Source organism: Haemaphysalis longicornis, unplaced genomic scaffold (genome assembly GCF_048455015.1).
Source record: "Haemaphysalis longicornis isolate Haplotype H1 unplaced genomic scaffold, Haemaphysalis longicornis Haplotype H1 scaffold_14, whole genome shotgun sequence".
Lineage (NCBI taxonomy): Eukaryota > Metazoa > Arthropoda > Arachnida > Ixodida > Ixodidae > Haemaphysalis > Haemaphysalis longicornis.
The window spans coordinates 25,065,533-25,084,455 of record NW_027526245.1 but is presented as its reverse complement, the minus strand read 5'-3'; the positions used below and the strand labels follow the sequence as shown (position 1 = coordinate 25,084,455).

At 45.2% G+C, this 18,923-nt stretch overlaps 1 protein-coding gene and 1 long non-coding RNA gene across 2 annotated transcripts in view; one reads left to right on the top strand and one right to left on the bottom strand.

The window, feature by feature from the left end:
• The window catches only part of LOC144165205 (uncharacterized), a 98,849-nt gene that overhangs the window by 62,309 nt on the left and 17,617 nt on the right, over positions 1–18,923 (bottom strand). The window lies entirely within an intron of this gene.
• Positions 7,593–18,886, top strand: LOC144165206 (uncharacterized). Its single transcript, XR_013321408.1, has 3 exons — positions 7,593–7,803; positions 8,518–8,655; positions 15,697–18,886. It is a non-coding gene; the product is annotated as an uncharacterized LOC144165206 (long non-coding RNA).

Sequence of the window (18,923 nt, the reverse complement as noted above, 5' to 3'; positions counted from 1 at the left end):
GCCGCCTTTCGCCATCACCCCGCGGGGTCGCGCGCGCTTGCTCGTCCGCGAGCGGGCCGTTGACCCAAAGATGGTGGCGCCTCATTGAATATTCCGTAGCGCGCTGAGTGACAGCTGTCTGCGTGAACTTGGGCGCTCCCTTACGCGTGTACGAACGCTACAGGGGCGTTCCCGAAAGAGTGTGATGTCGAGGTGTTATAAGGCCGAACGTGGCCGTTAGAAATCGTTCTTGTCTGAGCGCTGAGATGGGCAGTTCCCGGCGGGACAAGGAGTCTCGACCGTCAAAGCTAGGTTGGGATTTGTGAGCCCCCTAGGCTAGAGGTTAGGATCGCGTCGGAAGTTTAGGGTACAGCGCCGTACCGGGCAACTAGACGGACCCTGCGGCGAAAACAGAGTCTCGGCCGTCGTTTCTCGAGTGCTTTGTTCGCTCCGAGGATAGGAGAGTTAGACGAAGTTGAGAAGCTCCAGTGATTTGTACGCACTTAGAGCTAGCGCCTAACTGGAGTTCGAAGTTTTTCCTTTATTACTCATGTACCCAGTAATCCTACTGTAAATAGCTGTATAAAAACTTTCGTTTCACTTAATCAACCCCAACGCCTCGAGTTCGTCAATTCGACCACCATCTCCAAGAACTTCAACACCATCGCCCTACCAGCCTCCTGCCTAATCAACCGGAGCCCGGGCGATTGGGTTCCTGATCGACACCGGACTTCGGGGAAATGAACCACGACCATCTTAACTGACGAGGTTCAGCCATGAGTGTTCTGCTCGTTGCCTTGTTGTTTGCTCGCCGGCGGACAGGCGTGAGAAAAGTAATATAGGCGAGTTCGAAATGCGTATAGAAGCATTCCGCCCGTCTTATGATGCAGCAGATGTTGAGGTGTGCCTTACCGAGGCTGCTAAATGGTTTCATTTAAGACGGTTTCTCCATAAAAAGAGCTAGTCTTCGCGCTACAGGAGAGCAGTTCCTGTAACATTTCTTTTACTGTTTTCAAGCTGCCACTTATTATGACGAGTTTGTTTTCATAGACAGTGCTGTTGTGCGTTGCTATATATTATGCTATATTATGTTCTATTTCTTGGTTTACTCAGATCATGTATGAGTGCCTAAGTACACTCTTAATCTGGTTCCACGTAAGATCCACTTAGTAACTGGAACTTTTTTACAAAAAAGTTCCAGTTATATATTTGGAACCGTGTTCCACATATCCTGAAAATTAAGTGGAACAGTGCACCACATATTTTTGCAACTAAATTATGTGGATCGGTGTTCCAAATAAAAGTATGCGGATCACTGTTCCAAATAAAAGGGTAGTTTAAGTTACTGGAACATTGATCCATGTAAAATGATTATGGAATTTATCCGGTGCGCCGTTCCAGGTACCTTCAGGCCAGCTGTTTATATAAAACGGTGTTCCTATAGACATTGGGAAGCTGTCTATGGGACTCCACTTTTCCAATATTTCTGCTTTCCTGTCGGTATACACCGAGGTCATATGCCAGGCTGGTGGATGCATTGGTATCAGCAGGAAACCGCAAGCACCATTTTAACACAGCCTTGATATATGACCCGCAGTGATACCAACAATTGGAAAGCAGAAACCACCGCAGCAGTGTGGTCCCTGACAGTTCCCAACAGTTGCCTATCGGAGCACAGTTCTATATAAAAGTTGGTCTGAGGCACCTAGAGCGGCACACAGTCTTTGGCTTCACCCGCAGAATCATGTTCTGGGTTTCAGCTGCATGTAAAAGAAACAATATACTTGCATTAAAATACGCACAAAACCAACTATTATGACTCATACACTGCTTTTCAATATACTATACAACTTTATTGTGTGTTAGTATGCATACATTTCAGATATGAATAGCTATTTATTTTAAATTGCACAGAAAATGACCAACGTACAAGGAATAAATACCATAACGATTGCATTAGGCTCCAAATGGCATTTTCACATATTCACCTTTACTAAACATGGTTAATAAAGACGGTATTAGGGGCAACTGCTTCACAAATAAATAGACGTGCGCGTCTACCGCGGCACTGACACAGACATTATACAACAGTGAGCATCAAATATGCTGTCTTATCAGATAAACCAAGGTAATTCAAAGGCAGAATTACCCGTTCGTTTGCCATACTATGTTTACGCATAACTGTTTGGGAAAATGCAGGTTACTATGTTTACGCATAACTGTTTGGGAAAATGCAGTTTGCTATTAAATTGTAGGGAAAGGCCTCAAAACAAGCCATACACGGTTGTATTATCACAAACCTAAAACAGTGCAGTGCAAGAGTCACAAGTTAGGAAAAGAACGCTCGAACCAAGATTAACGATAAAACATTTTGACACGAGAGGTCACATGTGGCAGTATGCCACCATTAAAACATGATTATTAAAGATAGTACAGTTTCCTGACACCAGACGTAAGTGTAACATCAAGCTATTTGTAGGCAAAATAGACTTCATGAGCGTCCTGAAAAGGCCTTTGACTTAAGGCACGTTACTTGCCCAAACAATTTGTAGTTGTTTAAAATAATTCATCCCAAGAAGTCTTACAAAAGAGAGCGTGAATCTTATATAATTTTGCAAACCAGGTAGCTGGAAGCATGTTACACATATTAACATTTAAAAAGCAGACTAATTATATACGTCATAAATTCAAGCGGGAACAAGTCAGACATCCTTAAGAAGCAAACAAGCCAGCGTTGAATGATACAGGTGACCAGTTTTACAAAGCAGACTTGAAAGCATTTTTTCCAGCCTCAACATTTTACCTTAGCTGAAATTCACAGTTGCGTGCTATAAAAAACCTCCCGTTTTGCTATCAGTGTAATTGTGACCAATGCCCTGCTTCTGCCAAGCAAGAAATGCTGCTTTGTTCAAATAAGAAAACTTGTTCAAGCCAAATACGCACATTTAGAATTCTTCTAGGTCATGGGTGTCAGCTCACATCCGCTACTAAAATTTATCAATGAAGGCGGAAGCCATCTGCGTAAATAATCACTGTCACTTTTGCATCAGCAGCAGCACTGCAATGAAAAAAAAATCTCATGAGCTACACTTGAATAATAAGGACGTTACAATGCGGTGCCATAAACTACATTAACACCCACTATAGATTCAAAGGCAGCCTGCGCATTGTGCCAATGATGAAAAATTGATTGATTGTAGGGTTTTAACGCGCCGACGCAACGCAGGCGATGAGGCGCGCCGTAGTGGAGAGCTCCGGATTAATTTTGACCACCTGGGGATCTTTAACCTGCGCCGAAATCTCGTACACACGGGAGTTTTTGCTTTTCGCCTCCATCAGAAAAGCGGCCGCTGCGGCCGGGAATCGAACCCGCGACCTCGTGCTCAGCAGCGCAACGCCTTAGCCACTGAGCCACCGCGGCGGGTATGATGAAAAATAAGGCACGACTTCAGTGTTCAGCTGACATGAAACTTGCATGTGCCGGTAACTTAAACCTCTTCATCTGATTTTACCCCCTTCATGCCTTTCATCTGACCTCCTTCATGCTTTTCAAGAGATACTTTAACCTCTACCAATTATTTAAAATCCCAAGTAGAGCTGAACACTTCAAGTATTTCAACAGAGACTCCAACTTAAATGACACCAGGCCACTGTCAAACTTCTCATGCTTTCCAAGAACTCCCTGCAAAAGTCCCAAGAACTCTCCAAAGGCACACAACCATATGAACATGATGACACGATGAAAAAGATGACATATGCGGCGAAGAGGATGACCACATCCTGATGTGACAATACAGGCGGCGAATCCGTGATGTGTTTCTTGCGGGCAATATTGATGCCGCCAGTCCCTTCTCTCAGAATAACCGGGCCTCGAGAAGACTTACTGCTCACCTCATGTACCTTCAAGGAAACAAGAAAATTTTGTTACATGGTTGCTTTAAATGAGTGAGTTGCTTAGTCCCTTTCATAACACAGTAATTGATTTAAAATCAGTGATTTCTTGGGGTTTTTTTCTGGGAGTGCTGCTAAAGCTGAAAGAGCGCTAAACAATATCACCACAGACAATCAATGAAATTGCCCTGATTCTGGAAAGTATCCAACTTTGCTGCCTCGGTATCCTGAATATAAGGTTTTTTATTTTTGAGAGGTTTCGTTTATAATCAAATAATAATTACTATAATCACCTTTCGGCATTATATTTTACACACCTTCTCGCTGCAAAAAATGTTCTCTGTACTGTATAGTGTGCTTCCTAGAATGCTGTAGTGAGGCGGGCTTATTATAACTTATAGCTAAACGATGTTTCTACCACAAAGAAATAAATGGCCAGTCATAGGAAGTCATAAATATCGCACTGTGGCAGAAATTTTATGTGGAATTACTTCCACCTAAAATATTTCCCTCTCGATATGTCTTACCTCCATGGTTCGTAGTGGTATGAGGCAGACGTTGAGCTGACTAATGCTGAACTAGGCTGTTGCACAATTTTCTTATAAATCGAAACTATAGCACATTTTCTTGCAGACGTCACTTTCTGTGCTCTAAACAATTCCCTTAAAAAAATTACCCCTTATTTAACCACCTGTCAAAATCCAATGCAAGCATTACTCATGCTACGCCTGTATTTGGGAGTATTATTGGTGCTACGGGCGTATTAAAAGCGGGAGATTTAAATCGCCAGTTGCCACCGTATTGTAGCAGCAACCACGTTGGGCGTGTCAGTGGTGCCGGCAAATCACAGCAACAACTCTCAAGGTGTAAAAGCTAAATATTTACAAAACTAAAATACAAAATAGTGTTTTTTTTGGCCACTGTTGGAGCATCCGTAATAGGCGGAATGTGAACACAATGGCCAATATTGGCGTTCACGATAACTTCTTAACAGTGAGATTTTATTAGGACGAACAGACCCAGAAATTGAGTCTCGCAAAAACAAAATGCCAGCTTACCCAACCAAAATTGAGACCCAGGTGTTTCTGCCAGGGCCGTCTCAAAGTGCACTTCCAGGAAAGTTTCGCTGACGTGTTCCGAAAAGCTCCTACTGTCACCTTGAGCCACAGGCCAAGCTGTCACTGAAAAGAAGTTTCAAACCATTAGTTATAAAGAAACTACCTAAAAACGCGCCATGAAAGACCCAAAAATGGCAGTGCGTACTTACTTGTAGAATGCAATGATTTCATCCCGTGCAAGAGCTTTAATTTGTTGCCTTCTGATGATACACTTCCAAGAAGGGGTCCAAATACAAATAAAATGGCCTTCTGCATTCCTTGTACCGCTGTTTTAGGTCTATCTTCGCCCTATTGCCTAGAAAATAAACAGTACAAAAATATCAGGGAATAAATTTATGCCTTGCTTTACCCAGGGAGCCCGAGAAAATATTGAACAATGTCTGATTCGTTCCACGAAAGTAGAATGTCTTTTTAAGTGCAATGCACTTCTTAAGCGACCCTGAACCTGCGTCCACCGGCGATGTCCGCATCACATACCCACGTGGAGGATTGGCCAGGAATCTCCTCGTCTTCCTTGGCAACGGGGGGAGATGGGCGCGCGCTGCCTGGCCGCTGACATAGCACATACCCACGTGGGGGATTGGCCAGGAATCGGTCGTGAGAAGGGATAATGCACCCGCTTAAATGCATCTTTCTTTCTTTGTAGTTGTGTGTGTGTGTGTGTGATCTTTCTTTCGCGAACATTACCGAACCGCGCCAATTCAACTCGTGCATTCGCACTTTCACATTCTTCCCCTCGGGGAAATGCGGGGAATTTTTACAGCGGAAGCCCTGGTAATCTTTTCTTGCTAAACAATTTGAGATATGAAAATATTTGAACATACTTTAAGCTCACCTCTCCTTGGTCTATGCGAACTGGTGAATATCTGCACAATATGCACGACTCAAAAAGTACTCTTTTGTGGCTTATGAGCTACACAGGGCATTCATAATCCGCCACACTCTCCCCGACGACCCTTCAGCATGCCAAAGATGTCTTCAGCCAGTGAATGTCACAGCCATGACTTCGCAGGAGCATGTAAAGAAAGGAAATAATTTGTTTTCATTTTTTTTGCAGAGGAACAAAAACATTTGTCACAACCTATCAGTGGAGGGCCAAATGTCTCCACAGTCAGCCATATACACTTTCTGAACAGGTCATAGAGTATGAATACAGAATGTAGCAATCCGCTTTTGCAGTATAATTTCTACGTTCAAAGGAGAACAGAAATGGATCAATGTTTGGTGCACATCATGATGCAACAACTTTGCACCCGAGCGTTTTGAAAATTATTCCAACTCTCGAGCTGCCACTGACATTGATAGCATAAAATGGCAGTAATGGATTATTTTTAAACTTACTTTGTGACGTTAAAACTTCTAATAGTGCACACGTAAGTTTTATGGGTAATTATTCTGAGGTCTCAGGTTACCACTGACATTGACAGCATAGAAACGGCACCACATTTTCTGCGTGTTTCCACCTGCCTTCCCCTCCACAAAAGGAACGTTTTGTTACTACGCTACTGCTCAGACAACCACTTTCCCTTGCATTTCACTACACGTCAGGGAGCCAACTAATATTGACTAGTGTAAATAGACCATCTGAATTCATCGAAGGCATTGGAAGAAACAAGGAACAACTACACACACAGCACAGATAAACGTAAGCAGTGCTGCCGCCAACGCCTTGAACGCACATCAACTTTAGGCGGAATAGCGTGATTAGCACAGTAAATTTATGGCTCTCAGAAGACCAACACAACGCAATTAACACGGAAGTTTGAAACTAGCGATAAGTCTAAAGACAGACGCTCCGACAAACATGTTCTGTAGTGTGTGCGCGTGAGACAATAGCGTGCGACTAACCCGAGAAGATTCAGTACCGCTGACAGGTACAGCAACCCTCAATATACAACTAAGCAACACCACACCATAAGGGGACATGCAGACTCGAGAAATGCGCGCACCAGCCACTTTCTAAATAGCACTAGCTAACGTGCGCAGTCAGAAATGCCAAGCCGACTCCGACCCACAAACACATAAGCTTAAGTGAATAACGGCCGCAAACGTTTCTCGCATTGAACAGGCAGCGGAGCGGCACGTTTATCGGACGCAGTGATGAACAAGTGAAAGAACAACAACCGTTACCAGAACATAAATAAGCAGCACTGACCTTTTTTGCGCCTCCCGGCAAAACTTCACTTCGTCGAACAGTAAGTACAGCCCGAGGACATGAAGAAATCCGCAGTTTCACGCCACAACCAAACTGGTAACCGTTCCCGCCAGCAGTGACCAACAGTTCATTCAGTACATCAGGCGCATAACGCGAGCAATCGAGAAAACCGCTATAGAAGGCCACTGGTGGCGCTGCATGCGGACGAACAAAAACTAGCTTTCGTAAACGTTGAGACGTAGGGGCGCTGCTGTCGTTAAAATTGTTCACGCAGTCCCGTTTTTTCCTCATCGTTGTTGTACCCGTTGCCGTCGCACTATACCATGCATCAACGCAAGCGGTACTGCCTTGACCTGCCCTTCAGGAGAGGAATTAACCAACCTTCTGGGCGGGTGAGGAGCATCGCTAGGCGGATGTGACGTCACGTTTGCTCGCAGCGTTCCCGCGCGGTATGTTTACATTTTTCCGAGTGCTGCCTACACGGCGTACGTGCCGTAGCCATTCAAGTAGTCGCGTTCGACTTATGCGGTCGACGCAAGAATTCATAAACTGGCGATGGTTGTCGCCCTGTCAGTCGTCGTTCAACAGCTCTAGCGTCTTCTGGCACTACAGCTTTGCAGTTATCTGTGGGCGTTCAACTGTCCACCATCGGCCGACCAGGTGAGTGTTTTTTGGCGGGTTTGCAATCAGTTCGCATATCTCCTACTGCAAAGCTTGCTTTCTGCTCGCGGCAGTTATATTAGCGACGTTTACGAAATTCTTAACGGCGCGTTCTCCCCGTCTTGCATTATTGTCGCTGTTATGCTGCTCGTTCGCGTCTGTCGGCGATCGCGAGCTGTTGACGGTTTGTTGCACGGCGCGGAAACTCGCTCGCATTGCAAACCCGTCTCGCCCATGTATCTTTAATGTGGCGTCATTAACATCACTTGTTTTCCTCGACGCTTTTTCTAGACAACGTGCCTTGTGCTAACCGATCTTAATATTGTAACGAAAATGAACTTGCTGTACGATCTGTTGGTGAAGTTAGGAGCGTGACAGGTCCCTGTTGGCAAGGTTTTCGTGTGTGCGTGTGGTTCGTGAGGGCGTTGTAACACGCTACTTTAGCCTGTTGCACTCGTTGCTGCATCCAGCACTTTTGCTGTCAGGAGTGCCTGCCAAGGAATGCTTACGTCGTTATGTGTTTTCATCTCATCAATCGGCGTTCAATAACCGATGGAAATTCAGCGGGAACGACCCGGATAACGCAGGGCGGGCAAGAGCACTGCTTGTGTGGTCTTCGCTTTCGTTTGCCCTTTTTTTAGCCATCCTAGATTGTTTATTTACTGCTGCCTCAACGGTGCTTCATTCCTCATGTTCCATTTATTTCTCTTGCAGCATCTCCTGACTGCAGTCACGGTGCCCCTAGCCTGCCTGCAGCACTCATCCTGCCATTCTAGTGGGAACTGCCATTCTAGTGCAGGCCACTTGTCACAACCAAACGGGGTCCCGACTTTTCCTGGCTTCTATTTGATGGTATACTTTAGATCCACCAGTGCGTTCTCACTCCGTGTACATTTCAAGCGAGGGTTTACAGTAACACGGTAGTTGATAGCCATGAAGACAGCAGTGTGTGTACTAGAAATCAAGTTTAGTTATTTATGCCGATGTCAAAAAACCAACCTGGTCTATGCATCCATTCCAGCCTGACATTTTCAAATACAAGTCTTTCAGTAGCTAGTGAAACAATGAAGAGGTAGGGATAGCTCATGCACTGCTTAATTACTACCTTCATTTTTTTACTGTTGAAAATTTATGGATGATGCTATATGTACCACCTAGTGAAGTCCCACCAGAAATTGTTATATGCACTACCGACGTAGCACAATCTATGAGGTGGGCTGGCGTGACCTTCGTGCAAACAGCACCGTACGTGGTTTCCGTCACGACAAAGTTTGCACTGTAGTCTTGGGCGTGTAATGGGTTATGGCTGACCGCAGGGCCGTTTACAGTGCTTTCCAGCTTCCAGTGGAGGCAGGAACATAAATTACGTCGTCGGCCAGGGCACAGTACATGGTGTTAGTCAACATCATAGATATACCGTGCCTCGGATGGCCGCGTCATATATATATTTTTTTTTAAATTTTACTTTTGAGTTTTGTGTAAGCAAGGATGTATCTAGTGCCCCTATGCTGTCTATCCTTGGTTTTTGTAAACACTAAGTAATATCGCACGGTAGCTTTATTCATCGTAATGAGATTTCTCAGGTGCCAGATTGCTCAGATCTCACATGGTTTCCTATGGCTGCAGGGATGTACAATGTCTTGGGTTCTATTCTTGGCTGCCGGGGCTGCATTGAATTTATAAAGCCAAAAAAAATAACCTTCTGTACACAATGTCTTGGTTTACGCTAAAGATCCTTGAGTGAGAGGTCTACCACACTGCCCTGTGCCTCATAGTGCGAAGTGACCTCAATTTACTCGATTATGATGCAATTACTTAATGCCTTCTCATGTAAACTCTTGAGTGCAAACGGGAGAAGATGCACCTACCTCGCCTTGAGCTATTAGACTAAGTTGCCTTTTTCGCACGACATCTAAGCTGTGTGAGAAAGCCATACAGGGCTAAGAATGTTGTAAGAAATGCCTCTTACGTGAGGCAGCTCATACATAATGTTTAAAAAAAGCGTGTCGCATTATTTTGCCGTAAGCTCTTTAAACGTTTTACACCCCTCCTACCGCCCTGCTTTTATTGTTAATAAAGGCACTTTGCATATGTAGATACAGGAAAATGAAGCAGAAAGACAAAGATATTTTTTTCAGCTGCACAGTGTCGCAGGCTATGCACCTGACGCAATGCTGTTTGTTCATCACGGTTTGCACTGTGCTTTGAAACAGTTTGTTACCAAGGTCCAAAGATTCACTTGGCTATTTCATGTCAGGAATGATACAAAGGGATCATCTGTGGAAGCAATGCCCATCTTATTCTTGTCCTTTTGTAATTTATGAGAGCTGCTGCAGCCAAGCATTCTATGGTATATTTATGAACTAGAAAATACATGGAAAAGGCAGTCTCTAAGCTGGAGGGAAACTATCGAGTAGCATATGCATTTAGTTTAAATAGTGGCGTGTTGCCCAACTGCTGGGCAACCGCATTAAGTTTATGCCGTGCTTGTGATTTGCTCAAGTATGTGAACTAGTCTTAGGCATTTACGTGTTGATAAAAGAATTCCGTGCTATCTTCATTCATTCACTGCAACTCGTTTGTGCTCATGGGGAGCATTCGGAATATGACCCTTAGCATGATAAAAATCAGAATACGCTTTACTCAGTTGGACTCAAGATATACCTGATCAGGACACGTCTACTCCTGAATGCTTAGATACCTGATCACATAAAAATTGGCCAACTTAACAAGCTGCAGGAAAAGAAGCAGCCCCATTCCTTCACCATAAAATAAAAAGAAGACAAGAAGAAACTATTTCACATTTGCAAAAGGTCCAGGCGAGGCTGTTGTTTCTTACGCTTTCAAGAATACATTAATACTGTTGTTGTTTTACAATATAAAGTGAATTTTCCTTACACTACTTAATCGACTTCAGTTGTTTTCCTTTCTGGGTGACCTATGAGACCAAAGGTGCAATGTAATTAACAGTATGGTCATGTTGGTTGTAAACATGATAGAAAAGGAGCACAAAAATATGCATGGCAAAACTCAGGACTTTTGTTGTGTTGTTTTTCATTTATAGTTAATTTTGTTTTGTCCTATGGAACAATGCAATTCTCAAAACCAGCTTTCCTCAGAAACCTATTGAGCACAATTTTTCATACTAGGCAACATTACATGCAATGGCTGCACAGCACTTTCTGCCTGAATATAAATGTGGCTAAAAAATGTCTTAGTTATTTTGAAGCAGGCAGTTTTCATTGCCAGTCAGACAAAATGGGGCCAGATGCCATCTGTGCAAAACCGCATGTGACCGCACCATGGGAGGAGGAGGACAAAGATTTTATTGAGCCTTTAAAGGCCCCTTAGGGGACGTGGTGACCGGCGTACCGGTGTCCGCAGCAGCCCTCGCCGTCACCACCCGCTGGGTAGACAGGTCGAAGCTGCCCAGTGCCTCAGCCCAGTGCCCACCGTCTGCTAAGAGAGGATAGGGGTTGTGGGGACAGTTCCAAAGAAGATGGTCCAGTGTTTCCACTGCTCCACAGGCCGTGCAGTTGGTGGAGGGGTAGACGGAAGGATAAATACGGTGCAGGTGGTAGCGACATGGGAGGGTATGGGTTTGCACCAGTCGCCATAGCCGTTCTTCCCTGTTGGATAAATCCGGGTGTGCGGGGGGGAGCTGGCGGCGTGAGAGGCGGTAATGTGCCGTAATGTCTTGGAAGGTCAAGAGACTGTCCCAAGCTGATAGGGCTCCGTGAAAGGGTTCGAGGCTAGGGCCTGCTTGGACGGTATGCTCTCGAGCGGCCCTATGTGCTGCCTCATTTCCCCCCACGCCCATGTGGTCTGGAGTCCAGATCAGCTTTATTTGTATGGTAGGAGGATTTTTGAGGAGAATTTTGAGCGCCAGGGGCGAGATCATGCCTCTGGCGTAATTTCGAATGGCCGTTTTCGAATCCGAGATGATAGTGATAGGGGGCGGCCTATGTGTAAGGGCTAGCGTGATAGGTGACCGGTAAAAAGTGCAAAGGCTCATGGGTACGTTGTCTGCTCCAGCCACTTTCGGTTCGAGATCTCGCCTGGCCTCCCGTACGCCGGCGGCTTTCACGCGCGTGTGTGCGTGTTGTTTATTTGTCACAGAGTGCTAACCTTTCAGAGAAGCCCCTAGTAGAATTCATTGTTGTTACACATTGAATGTGCGATGCATGAGCGGTTTTTTTTTTTCAGTGGAAACAGATAAACAACAAGCACAAGCGCGCGTGAAAGCCGTCGGCATATGGGAGGCCAGGAGAGCTCTCGAACCGGAAGTAACAGAACTCCGCGGGAGCTGACAATGCACCCATGAGCATTTGCACTTTTTACCGATCATCTATTGCCACCTCTTCCGCCTCAGTGGTCAGTTGGTGCGGTCTGTTAGGGATTTAAGAGGAGGAGTGTTGGGATGGTTGATTACTACTGCGACAGCGTATGCATCCTGCCATCGATAGCAAGCTGCGTCCACGTAAACCGTAGTGGGGTGGACGGGGTATTTCTCTGTAAGTGCTTGTGCTCGTAGTTCCCTAGGCTGCTTGTTGAAAACAGGGTGATATTGCGCGGTAAAGGGTGGATAGTGAGGGAGCCATGAATGTCGGCTGGTACCGGGAGCCTGTCATCACAGAGGATAGGGGCTTTAAGGTTAAGAGTAACAAGGAGAGTGTGACCGGTGGGGGTGGATGAGAGCCTATTTAGCTGACCGATAAGGTGGGCTTCAATGAGTTCCTCCGCAGTATTGTAAATGCCGAGTTTCTCGAGTCTGGCAGTGGTAGTGCTCTGAGGGATTTGTAGCGCCGTTTTTTAGGTCTTTCGAATGAGGCAGTTGACTTTAGAGAGTTCGGTACGCGAGGGCAAGAGATACGGGAGGGAGTAAGTGAGAAGGCAGAGCCCAAATGCCTGTATCAGCCGGATACGCTCCGTTTCTTTGAGCCCCTTGTTGCGGGCAGCAATCCTGCGGATGAGGGCGATCGTCTGATTCACCTGAGAATTCAGCTGTGCTAGGTACTTAATGTTTGCGAAATTGCGCTGTATGCAGAGCCCAAGTATTTTCAGGACTTCCACTTGGCGAACATCCCTACCATCAATGCGGACCTCAATGGTGGGTGTCTGGGCCGGGTTGCCGGTTGATTTGGCGGGGTGGATTAAAAGCTCAGATTTTTCAGGTGAGCATCCAAGCCCAACTTGCGCGGCGGCGGTAACTAAGTCAGCTCCCTGTTAGAGAACCTCCTCGATTTGAAAGTCGCTGCCTCTGGTGGTCCACAGCGTAATATTATCGGTGTATATGCTGTGGAGTAAGCAAGGGATCGCGGCGAGCTTACTGGGAAGGTGGATTAGGGCAATGTTAAATAGGAGTGGGGATAATACTGCACCTTGAGGCGTGCCAATGGTTGGGAAATGGATAGTGTCGGATTGTAGGTCACCGAGCTGAATAACGTGAAATTGACGTGAACCTTTTTCCTCCTTACCTAAAACAGATTTCCTTTTTTGTTGTTTGATCCTGTTTACAGCAAGCCCTTTTTTGTAGAGAAAAGGAACTGCCACCTGAAGAAAACCACCTCTGCTTCAAAAATGCACTGATCAAGATTAGTATCATACTACAATGAGAACATATAAATGTTAAAATGTAAAAAATTAGCCATATACACAAATAACTAATGAAGTGTGCCGCTGCACAAATTTGTTTTCAATACATAAACAAAGGAGTGCTTCAAAGAGAAAGGACAAGAAAAAGGGCAGGGGTGTTTTCTGGTCTGCTTCACTACAACCTAAAATGATGCTTTGGCTCTCGGTAAGATTAAGTACACTATTTATATGGTACTAGAAAGTGTCCAAGCAGCATTTCTGACTCGCCCCGTCTTTCTATGAGCATTACTGACAGTTTCTCTCTTGTTGATCGAAGAAAGGAGTGAAATGCGCTGAAAGCATCAAATCTGCATTCGCACCGTTCAGTTGCATGGTCTGGCTCATTAACAAGGAACCACACGACAAACAGACGTGCTCACACGTCAGCTCAGAGTTGCGTATCGAGAAATTCTGGGTGAGCTAGAGAAGCTTGCCAGGTCTTGCACTTAAACATCAGTAAAGCATGCATTATGCGACAAACCAACGACGACAGAAATAGCTACCTTCATACTGGGCAAGTGTTCGAACCACTGTGGCGTGTTAACGCCGCGATCAGAAAGTTGCCACGCCAGTTTGACAGCCCTGGCGCGAATCGTGTGTGTCAGTCCGGCCCACAATTGAAGACTTCCGCGTTATTACTGTGATTTGTGGCAGCCAGATTGGTGGGATCGACCCATGGATGATCGGTCAGAAGCAGTGACAAGCAGCCATTTTGACCCTCCGAACGCTTGAAAGTACGTGTAAACATAAAAAAGTGTTGCTGACTGCAGCTAGATAATGCTATATCGGTGGTGGGTATAGCACTTCATAGGTTGTATTCACTGGTGTGGCCTACAAGTGGGCGACCCTGTGTGTGCGCCGCCATGTATGTGCCGCAGCGTCTGTGATACGTCGGACTCCATGAGATTGCGGTAATGGACCTTTTTCTATTAGCAATCTGCACATGCGCGGGCTGGTAATCCGCCATTCTGGACACTCGTCTCGGGCAAAACAAACAAAAGGGTGCCCCCTCCACTTGTTGCTGGGGTAGCAGCTATGCTTTCTAGTGATGCACGTTTTTATTCCTTCTTTTTCGACAGCATGTGGTGAGTTGTGCGTGCACACAAAGGATTTCAAAGGAAAGGGGTGAAGACTTGAGGTTGACCACGGTACGAGCACATGGCTACCAGCAAGGGGGTGAGCGGTGCAAGCATGGCACAACTCGGGAGATGGCATCACGTGCACTGGCTTCATTTAATATAAATATAGAATATAACTATAAATTGGCGTGTCACTGTTGGCGTATCAGCTGAATCACTGTTCCAGAGGAGGCTGGAACAACTGCGCTATTGGCTCCGCTTGTTCCCAGGCTTGGGTTGCGACATCAGTGTCCTGACCATAGGCGTGCGCAGGGTTCTCGATTAGGGGGGGGGGGGCGAAGTCTTACCTGAGCGCCCCCCCCCCCCCTGGGAACTCCCGACCTCCTCCCACTGAAGCCTTAGCGGTCGAAACGCAGTGGAAAGACGAGGAATTGTTATAAAATTTTTATTTCAATGAAATGGAATTGCAACACCTACAAAATATTTCTGGGCAGAAGTTTTTACTTTCATGTGTACCATCGGCAAAGGGGGCAGGTCCCAGGGCGGATGCGGCATCAATTTCACAACACGCTGCTGAAAAAACTTCCATTCTCCCTAAAGCACAGAAACATATGACACATCTGTCTTTTGTAAACTGCAACGTGGTACCCGTGCGTACCGCTCGAACGCTAGCTTTTGAAGTTCGTAAGAATTTAAGAAGGTAATATTGTATGTTCTTAAATTCTTTTTACGCGGCTATTTTGCTCAGTACTAGGCACATTATTTGCGAGGAAAAGTAGCTGCAAATATGAAAATTAAGTGAGAACGTGTTTCTCACAGCGACCTGCTTTTGGTCCCCGCCTTTCCGGGGCTGAAAGTAAACAGCTTTTGGAGGGTAACATGAGGGTTCTTCGGCTGCCATGGTCGTGAAAGCACACGCGTGGTCGACTCATAACCCTACGTGACAGGTTCAATTGAGTTAAGGCATGGGGCAAATTTGGCGCCCCCCTCCAGAATATTAGGGGGGGCGGCCGCCCCTCCTGCCCCCCCTGTGCGCACGCCTATGGTCCTGACAGCACCACACCTAGCTTGCTCATCCCAGAGCTTGCAGTCTCCTCCTGATGCATTTTTCTTGCTCTTTGCTCCGCCTCCTTTCCATCTTGAGGTTCGTGCCTAAAATACTCTCATCATGTCTTTGCAGCACCTGCTGACTGGGCTCTAGCCTGTGCCTGCTGGTGAAGAGAAGTTTGCTGTGAGACGAGGGTCTTGACGAGCACGTAACTCCTGTTGTTAAAGTGAAGCTTTCAGGACCTCACTGATTGCATTCAATGTGGCTACATAATGCACTGCAGGAAAGCTAACTTTACACAGTGATTTTCACAAAGCGATGAGGATGATAAGCAAAAGCACATGCACCTCAAGAAAAAACGCTTTCCATGGTCATAATGGAACCAGTGTCCCTTGCATTATGAAACCATTGTCTGTCAGACTGCGCCCTTCTGATACGGTCGAAGCAGTTTAGATTTTGGACTTTGACTCAAGCCGCAAGAGAGAGAGCGAGAATAAACTTTAATTAAATGCGCAAAATGCTTCAGAGAGGTGTCCTCATTCCAGGATGCCTTGAGCTCAAGCCGCGTTGACAGTCCTTTTGATCAGGCGCAGCTGACCTTCGAGGCCGGAGCTGGCCAGAAAGCTTCGAGTTAGAAAGGAACATCAGTTTCTGATCAAAAACTTTATTTTTACAGTTATGATGATAAGAATCGGGGGATGCATGTGGTTTTTCATTGAAACTGTAGATATGAAATTTGTTTCTGTGTAATACGACTCTATTCACATTTATTTGGATTTTTATGTTTGATTTTACGACAGCCTTTATAAAAGAACTGCTGGGGGGGCGCAGCTGAATAAAGTACCAGTTAACTGTGCGCAAGTCAAGGAGTGCAATAATACTAGCATTATCATTCTATCTGGTCTGTAGCAGAAGTTACAGCCATGTGAAGTTTGGGCCTAGAAAATGGGAACCAGGAAAACTGGTGTTGCCGTCCAGGCCCAAACTTCAAACAGCTGTCACTTCTGCTACAGACCATATATAATGATAATGTTAGTCTTATGGCAGTCAGTCCTTGATTTGTGCACAGTTCACCGGTACCTTGTTCAGCTGCATCCCTCAAGCAGTTTTTTTACAAAGGCTGTCAAAAAATCAAACATAAAAGCCAAATAAAGTTTAATGTAGTTGTTTTACACAGAAACAAACTTCATATCTACAATTTCAATGAAAAACCACATGCATCACCCAATTTTTATCGTCCTAACTGTAAAAATCATGTTTTTTTTTTTTTAAGACCAGGTGCCCACTTAGAAAAAACGAATTTGAGTTTTTTGGTAGACAGCCCGGTAAAAGACCTCCCAAAAGCAAAGATTGTGGTGTGTTTCCACCATACTACTCTAAGGTGCTGGTGGCAACTGCCCTGGATGAACTGCTTTTAAACTTTATTTCAGGAAATGAGTGAAGATCAATCCCCTTTTACGGTGGGGTGCTACATGAATGGTTCATTTTTAGCCACTAGATTCAAATGTCATGTCTTCATCCTCTCTCTAAGGGGTTTTGGCACCTCCCCTTAAGGGTGATTGACCTTGACTTGTGACAGCCACGCAGCACTTATTTCATTTGTAACGTCATGGCAATTCGCAGTCCCACTTCCAGTTTGTTTCCTCCTACTGTGTACTGTGGAGTACAGACTACTGGGTGGTAGTAGTGTCGCCAGCAAGCAGTCCTCTAGCTCCCACGTTGCTGTTCATCTATACCATCCAGCCACACGCCTGGTTGATAAGAAAGTACAGTGGCTACTAAGACTCCCAACCCTTAATTTTGTCCATTTGCCGTATTCTTCGTCTCTGTTCAGCTGCGTGGGAAGGTTCAGCCGCAGCTGCTGTGCTCTTCTATTGCTCAGTCTCCTATCCAGAGAGTTCCTCTCCACAGTTATGTGCAAATCTGTGGTTGTCAGTTTCATCATTGCTCTCTGTTACTTGTTCTGTCATGTGTTCATTAGTTGCTGTAATTAATTGCAAGGAAAAAAACGTGCACGCTTTTGTCTTACGACAATAATGGCTTTTTTTTTAACGTTTCTTGAACTGTTAAAAAAAAACACCCGGGGCCTCTTGCTAGTGCATCAGACCCCCTTAGAAGTAGCGATTAGTTAAAGTTCACGACGGGTATGAGTGGGAAATAGCAAGGGAAAAATAGTGGGTCGGTATATGAAATGCAGGAGTGTGTCCCACACTGCCTCCGCTAAATTAGGTGGGTAGGAGGGACGCAAGAGATCATTTAAGGAATTTGGTTGTAAGTTAGTGGGAAGGGTGTCTAGGAGAAATTGTCTTTCAGTTTAACTCAGTTTTCTCGCGAGGGATTTCTTGTTAGATTGTCATCTGAGCTTGGACGTTGCCTGTTTCAGCTATCACTTACTTGCATGCTGTTTGGACTTTTGATTGCAGTGGCTTTGAAACTTCGCCGCTTGATTTTGCTCGACGAAAGCTTCGCGTTCAAACTGTCGTCGTCATTAGAATGTGAGGTGCACCATTTTTGTCTAATTTTGCATCTCGATGCACCGCTATCCAGATTCAAACTAATGGTGTCACGGAATAGATGTTGGTTTCACACCGCGAGGGTCCTGATTTGTTTCTGACTGCAGGAAGCGTTTTTTTTTTTCTGCACTTCTTTACCCACGATCATTATCATTGTCAGAGAAAGTTGGCTTTTCTGTAATGCCTTTTTGGCATGGCATATTCCACTGGTGAGACATAGAAAGTTTTGCTTTAAAATCAGGGTCTTCAAGCACTTTTGGTCCAGTGAGTAGCAATCTGCACGTATTTGTAACCATACAATACTGAGTTAGCACCCTTCGATCCTTCCTGTCTTGTGCCAGCAGTCTCGTCATCCAACACATGAAAGTGCCCTCGACTTTTGCCCGCAATTTTCACTTATGCCTGACCCAATAACTTTTGTTGATTTCCAGTGTTGCGCATGTCACATTTTCATTCAGGGTCACCTTGGGGCAGATAAGCGCCTGCTTGTATTTTTATCAAGTGGTTTTAGCCACGGCGCATACTTCGCACTCTTGTGTGAGCAGCATTATGGTGCCTTGTTGCTTGTCCAGCAAGTGATGTGATGCCATGTCAATAAACATTCTTCAGTGTTTGTGATGACTTTGGTGTTTTCTTGGCTTCACTTTCATATAGTGAGAGTTGCTATCCATCAAGAAGCATACACTTACATATGCTAGGTATTCTTATTTTTTTCTTAGGAAGACATTTACAAAGTTTCGTTGGCAACACAGCATAACATCAAAACAAATAAAACCAACTAAAATGGCAAATGTGGCATATTTTTAAAATTAATAAACTGGAAAAACAACACAACACGAGAGAGAG